This window comes from Ceratotherium simum, chromosome 19, assembly GCF_057802395.1.
Source record: "Ceratotherium simum simum isolate JZ-2026a chromosome 19, ASM5780239v1, whole genome shotgun sequence".
In the NCBI taxonomy this organism is placed as follows: Eukaryota; Metazoa; Chordata; class Mammalia; order Perissodactyla; family Rhinocerotidae; genus Ceratotherium; species Ceratotherium simum.
In genome coordinates, this window is record NC_141918.1 from 697,426 (window position 1) to 705,708 (window position 8,283).

Consider the following 8,283-nt stretch of genomic DNA (forward strand, 5'->3'; position numbering starts at 1 on the left):
TGCAAATATCTTCAAGAAAATATTGGCAAATCGAATACAGCAACACATTAAAGAGATCATACCCCATGATCAAGTGGGATTTATACCAGGGACTCAGGGGTGGTTCAACATCTGCAAATCAATCAATGTGATACACCTCATTAACAAGATGAGGAATAAAAATCCCATGATCATCTCAATAGACACAGAGAAGGCATTTGACAAGATACGACATCCATTTATGATAAAAATTCTCAACAAAATGGGTATAGAAGGAAAGCACCTCAACATAATAAAGGCCATTTATGACAAACCCACAGCCAACATCATACTCAGTGGGGAAAGTCTGAAAGCCATTCCTCTGAGAACAGGAACAAGACAAGTGTGCCCACTCTCACCACTCTTATTCAACATAGTACTGGCAAGAGCAATTAGCAAGAAAAAGGAATAAAAGGAATCCAAATAGGCAATGAAGAAGTGAAACTCTCACTATTTGCAGATGACATGATTTTATATATAGAAAAGCCTAAAGAATCCATTAGAAAACTATTAGAAATAATCAACAACTACAGCAATGTCACAGGGTACAAAACCAACCTACAAAAATCAGTTGCATTTCTGTATGCTAATAATGAACTAACAGAAAGAGAGCTCAAAAAGGTAATACCATTTAAAATTGCAACAAAAAGAATAAAATGTCTAGGAATAAGTCTTACCAAGGAGGTGAAATACCTATACAATGAAAACTATAAGACATTGAAAGAAATCAATGATGACATGAAGAAATAGAAAGATATCCCATGCACTTGGATTAGAAGAATAAACATAGCTAAAATGTCTGTATTACCTAAAGCAATCTACAGATTCAACACAATCCCAATCAGAATCCCAATGATATTCTTCATGGAAATAGAACAAAGAATGCTAAAATTCATGTGGGGCAACAAAAGACCCCGAATAGCTGAAGCAATCCTGAGACAAAAGAACAAAGCTGGAGGGATCACAATCTCTGACTTCAAAACATACTACAAAGCTACAGTAATCAAAACAGCATGGTACTGGTACAAAAACAGACACACAGATAAATGGAACAGAATTGAAAGCCCAGAAATAAAACCACACATCTATGGACAGCTAATCTTTGTCAAAGGAGCTAAGAATATACAATGGAGAAAGGAAAGTCTCTTCAATAAATGGTGCTGGGAAAACTGGACAGCCACATGCAAAAGAATGAAAGTAGACCATCTGCTATTGCCATTCACAAAAATTAACTCAAAATGGATCAAAGACCTGAAGGTGAGACCTGAAACTATAATACTCCTAGAAGAAAATATAGGCAATAAACTATTTGACATTGGTCATAAAGGAATCTTTTCAGATGCCATGTCTACTCGGACAAGGGAAACTAAAGAAAAAATAAGCAAGTGGGACTTCACCAGATTAAAAAGCTTCTACAAGACAAATGAAACCAGGATCAAAATGAATAGACAACCTACCAGCTGGGAGAACATATCTGCAAATCATATATCCAACAAAGGGTTAATCTCCATAGTATATAAAGAACTCACACAACTGAACAACAAAAAAACAAACAACCCCATCAAAAAATGGGCAGAGGAAATGAACAGACATTTCTCCAAAGAAGATATACAGATGGCCAATAGGCATATGAAAAGATGTTCAACATCAGTAATAATCAGGGAAATGCAAATCAGAACAACACTAAGATATCACCTCACCCCCGTTAGAATGGCTATAATCACCAAGACAAAAAACAGCAAATGTTGGAGAGGATGTGGAGAAACAGGAACCCTCATACACAGCTGGTGGGAATGCAAAATGGTGCAGCCACTATGGAAAACAGTATGGAGATTCCTCAAAAAATTAAAAATAGAAATACCCTATGATCAGCTATCCCACTACTAGGAATCTATCCAATGAACCTGAAATCAACAATCCAAAGAGGCTTATGCACCCCTATGTTCATTGCAGCATTATTCACTATAGCCAAGAAGCGGAAGCAACCCAAATGTCCCTCGACTGATAATTGGATAAAGAAGATGTGGTATATATACACAATGGAATACTACTGAGCCATAAAAAAAGGACAAAATCATCCCATTTGCCACAACATGGATGGACCTGGAGGGTATCATGTTAAGTGAAATAAGCCAGAGATAGAAAGGCAAACACCGCATGATCTCACTCATATGTGGAATATAAACCAACACAGAGACAGAGAAAACTGTATAGTGGTTACCAGGGGCAAAGGGGTTGGGGAGTGGGCCCAAGGGGTGAAGGGAGACATATGGTGATTGGCAAACAACAATGTACAACCAAAATTTCACAATGTTATAAACTATTAAGACATCAATTAAAAAAAAAACAATAACAAACATACTGTTTTCCATAGTGGCTGTTCCAATTTACATGTCACCAACAGTCTATGCTCACTTCTAATATTGCCCCCTTTATCTTAATTAATCTTGTCCCTACTCCACCTATCAGAAGCAATGAGAAGCAGGTTGCTTGAAGGGCAGGGACTGTGCCTCACTTAGTTTTTAATTTTCAGCATCTATACAGAGTTTGGCATGTAGTAGATACTCAATATGGTAGATACCAAAAAATTAATATTTTTTAGAATGAAGAGAATATTACTTTTCTTTTAGGCCCATTGCCTAATTCCCTCCAGGACCTCAGTTAATTTGGTTAGCTACTAACTGTTCTATGATCACCAATTCTAATGTGTGTGTGGGAGCATTTCCCTACCACCAAGCAATTCTCTGGCACCAGCTGGGTGTCCTACAATTCAACTCAATTCTGACACTATCTACCCAGAGATAGCATCAGATCCCCCAGGTTAAGGGTTCAGTCCTACGAGACTGAACTTCAGACACCAGTCAAACGTTCAGGCTGTTCCTTGTGCTTCTGACCTACTAGTTACAAATTGGAGGTTCCAATGACCCTCTCCTGGGACTTCAGATGCCAGAGGAAGTCCAGGTTGTTACCTGTAATGCTGACCAACTGGCTATAAGTCAGAGGTTCCCGTGATCCCTCCTTGGGTTTGCTTAATTTGCTAGAGTGGCTCACAAAACTCAGAAAACCCATTTACTCACTAGATTACTGGTTTATTATCAAAGGATATAACTCAGGAACAGGTATATGGAAGAGATGCATAGGGCAAGGTATGGGGAAAGGGCCTGGAGATTCCATGCCCTCTCTGGGCACACCATTCTCCCAGCACCTCCATGTGTTCACCAACCTGGAAGCTCTCTGAACACTGTCCTTTTGGGTTTTTATGGAGGCTTCATTACACGGGCATGATTGATTCAATCATTGACCATTGGTGATTGAACTCAGTCTCCAGCCCCTTTCCCCTCCTGGGAGGTTGAGGGGTGGGCCTGAAAGTTCCAGCCCTCTCTTTACATGGTTGGCTCCACTGGCAACCAGCCCCCATCCTTAAGTGCTTTCCAAAAGTCACCTCATTAATACAACAAAGACCACTTTTGTCACTCTCAACACTTAGGAAATTCCAAGGGTTTTGGGAGCTATAAGCAAGGAACCAGGGAAGAGGAAGACCAAATATTACATGAGACATATATTTTGGTCATCTGAATGACCAAATATATATTTTTCTTATAAATCACAATATCACAGATACTAATTACAAGGAGCAATATAATATCACACTCATGCTTTATCTCTCACAACACATAACACTACCTTTAACACTGTAGCTATTCAGAAATTTTCAACTGAATAATAGAATTTGAAGTACCTGCAAATAAGAACTTCTCCATGTGAATAAATAAAAGATACGGGAATAGAGATAGAGGAAGTAAAGGGGGAAAAGCGTAGAAAGAAGGAAATACAGGAGATGGAGAAATATGGAATAGTCCTAACCGTAACCTTTATGTGACTTATTGAATTCAGTCATGGGGATTTGGAAAATTTCAGCTGATTTCCAAACACTATAGATATTTAAGTCATAAAATATCTTTTAAAGTACTAAATAAAAAGTTAATTTATAAAGTCACGAGCAAATGCAGCTCTGTGTGTTATTGCATTATCTAATTTCTTGCTGCCCTTGCCCAAGTCTGCAGGAGTAAAAAGTTTTCAATTCTTAGCTTTAACTAATTTTAGTAATAAATATTATAGTTAGGAGTTACTTAATATACTTTTGGAGTATTAATGTAATTATAAAATAATTATATCATATTGTCACCGAACCAAGTGGGCTTGCCTCCTGGCAAGTTAAATAAGACTACACCAGTGGAAGTTGTCTCACGCAGTAAAGTGTATTTGCAGCAAATAGGAGGCCATGAGGAATCATTTCCAAAGTCATGGTGTCCCCAAACAAAGGGAAGCAGGAACTCTTATTTCAGATGGGGAGTGAATGTTCAGAAGGGGGAGGTGGGTATGTGCTTACGCAGGCTCAGTTGGAGAACATGCTTCCATATACACAGCAGGTTATGGTGATGAGGCCTGAGCTCCTCCAGGAGAGATCCCGGCATAAAGGAGGCAAAGGTCATGGGTGGAGCTCCTGTGGTGAGGCTTGGTGGTTGCATCTCCTTAACATAACAAAAGGGAAAAAACAACTTGGAAAAGCAGTTAAATGTTTCCAAACCCACCCTTGAGTTCCTTGGGGCACCTAGTCAGTGACAATATTTATAATTATCCTAGTTATAAAATAACTATATCCTGAAAGAATAGTGATTACGACTCCTTACTAGGAGAATTTTTTAAAATCTTGAGGGTTTCACATATTAAAAACTCTGTGTCCCTGTCAGCTATGACTATTCTCCCTCATAGCCCAACTCCTTGATAATATTGTCTATATTTATTATTTATACTTTCTTCTTATCCGTTCTTCAAACCACTGCCACCTGGACTTACTCTGTGGACGTTACTCTGGATGAGGTGGTCAACTCTCTTCCTTTTCTCTTCATCTATTGGACAGTTTCCTTCTTCTTTTCCTGACATCTTAGTAGCATTTGACAATGTAGACCACTCTCCTTCTGGAATCTTCTTTTTCCTTCACTGCCTATGTCTGCACACTCTCCTGATTTTTCTCTCATTTGTTAGATGCATTGTTTCAGTCTCCTTTGAATTCCCACTTCCCTTTGTATATTTTTAAAATGTAGACTTGAGGTATTTTGGAGGTATTATCAGGAAGACTTGGGAATAGATTGGATGTAGGAAGTGAGGAAAAGAGGAGTCAAAAAGTCTGGCCTTAGCACCTAGGTGATGGGAGGAGAGGCATTTATTGAGATGAAGAAGACAGCCTGGAGAAAGAGAAAGTGTGTGTGTGTCTGTGTGTGTTTATCAAGGATTCCATTCGGGTCATTTTATCTCATTCCATTCCCAGGGAAGAGGAACAACATTACTCAACATTATTATGATTGTTCAGTAATCTCCTATTGAAAACAAGACAACAGGCTCAAAATGGAGTTGCTTATGCTAAGCACCACATCACCAAACCAAGACTTAATTTAATTACAATTTTGGCTCTCCCAGAAATGAAATCTTAAACCTGTCGATCAGGAACCACCCCGTCAGCACTAGTGAGGTGATTGGCCTGATAGACCCCTGCTGTCTCCCACAGGAAAGTGACCTTGCAATAATCAAACCATTTTCTTGCCTAGTATAATTTTCTTGTTCCAGCTCCTTTCTGCCTACGAAAGTTTTTCGTTTTGTACAGCTACTTGGAGCTCCTTTCTATCTGCTAGATTGGATGCTGCTCGATTTGAATTGATTTTTGCTCAAATAAACTCTTAAAATTTTTAATATACCTCAGTTTATCTTTTACCACTGCCAAAGCAAAGAATAACAATGTATTATCTAATTATTCCTATACAACGCTCTATTTCTCTCTCTCTCTTTTTTAATCTAGAGAAATTTAGAAAAACCTAAAGGAATTCATGTAGCAAACTCATTGGTGTGGACCAAAGGATTTTATTTTAAAAAACTTTTTATTTAAAAAAAAAAAAACAAAAAAAAAACTTTTTATTTTGAAATACTTAGAGTCACAGGAAGTTGTAAAATAGTACACAGAGGTCCTATATGCCCTTCATCCAGCTTCCCCACTGGTAACATCTTGAATAACTGTAGTGCACTATCGAAGCAAGGACATTGGTAGGCACAATACGATTAACTAGACTACAGACCTTACTCCATTTTCATTATTGTTTTACATGTTTGATTTTCTCATATGTCTTTGTGGGTAATTATAGGACATTTTATCATGTATATAATGCTGTGGTCTGAATGTGTCTCCCCAAATCCATATGTTGAAACCTCATCCTCAAGGTGATGGTATTAGGAGGTGGGGTCTTTGGGAGGTCATTAGGTTGTGAGGGAAGAGGCCTTATGAATGGGATCAGTGCCCTTATGAAAGAGGCTGAGAAAGCTCCCCTAGCCTCCTCTGCCATGAGAGGTTACAGAGAAAAGACAGCCATCTGTGAACCAGGAAGCAGGCCCTTTCCAGACACCAAATCTACTGGCACCTTGAGATTGGACTTCTCAGCCTCCAGAACTATGAAAAATAATGTTTGTTGTTTATAAGCCACTCAGTCTATGGTATTTTGTTAGAGCCACCCGAATGGACTAAGACACATAGATTCCATCACCACTGTTATAATCAAGACACAGATCCATTTCATCAGCACAAAGGAACTCCCTCATGCTGCTTTGTAGTCATACCCTTCTCCTCTCTCCTTAGTCTCTGGCCACCACTCTTCTGCTCTCCATCTTGATAGTTGTCATCTCGAGAATACTATACAAATAGAATCATGCAGTATGTGACCGTCTGAGATTTTTTCCATTCAGCATCATGCACTTGAGATCATCCAGGTTGTTGCACTCATCAGTGTCCATTCCCTTTCACTGCTAAGTAGGGTTTCAGGGTTTGATTTTGAAAGCCTGCTGGAGTCCTAGGTAGGGAGTGTATATCCCCTTGCCAACCTGATATATAGTATTCAAATGAAATAACTGAAGTCGATAAAATGGGGAATAGTAAGTGTGACAAAGGAAGTAGAACAAGGAAGGACATTCTTAGCCATTCTCAGGAGAAAACAATGGGGTTGGGAACAATGCCTGCATGCCAACACTTCCCAAGGCATACTTAACAGAATGTGGAAAAATTGTATAATGGCAAAGTTTAGGAAATCGCAAAAAGTGTCACTGCTGTGAGATTGATCTTTAGTAGGGTAATGTATATTTTTAACAATAAGAGACAGACATGATATTCTGTGCTTTTCAAACCCTTACACCAGCACATTAATGCCCTGTTCCAAGAATATTTATCTCTGGAAATTTTTCAGAGAAAATATTTTGGGTAAAGCTGTTGTAAGTTAATACAATATTTAAGTTCTAAAATGATCATGAAGTTTTATCACACAGTCAAATTTGTTTATTAAGTTATTTTAAGGTTTGTAGTAGGCAAAAAATACAGTAGAGTTACTCTAATGGTGGAAATATGACAACCAAATATCCTAATGGCAAAAAAAAGTCAAACTCACAGAACAAGAGCATGGAGCAGTGGTTACCAGGCACTGGGGGTGGAGAAAATGGGCCAATGTTGGTCAAAGGTGCAACCTTTCAGTTATGAGATAAATTAAGTTCTGAGTGCTTAATGTACAGCATCGTGCCTATAGTTAATAATACTGTATTGTATATTTGAAATTTGCTGAGAGAGTAGATCTTAAGTGTTCTCATCACATCAAAAAAAAGTAACTATATGAGGTGATGGATATATTAACTTGATTATGCTAATTATTTCACAATTTATATGTATATCAAATCATCACATTGTATACCTTAAATATATGCAATTTTTATTTTTCAATACTTCCATAAAGCTAGAAAAAAATTACATAAAATATTCTGCCACTAGGGGACAGAAGAGGATTAGAGCAAAGAAAATGTCACCCAAATAGTTGCCTAATTTCAAAATTCCTGTTGTGTATTAAAAGTGAAATGAGTTCTGAGAGCTTTTTCTCCTTTCTATGAAAACAGATAATAAAGCTATTGAAGTATTCTTCTTATTCTTATTACCATACACTTTTTAGGATCTTTGGCATGTAATTTATGCATAATAATTTATTTATTTATTTTTAGTTTTATTTTTATTTATTTATTTTTTGTGAGGAAGATCAGCTCTCAGCTAACATCTATGCTAATCCTCCTCTTTTTGCTGAGGAAGACCGGCTCTGAGCTAACATCTATTGCCAATCCTCCTCCTTTTTTTTTTTTTCCCCCAAAGCCCCAGTAGATAGTTGTATGTCATAGTTGCACATTCTTCTA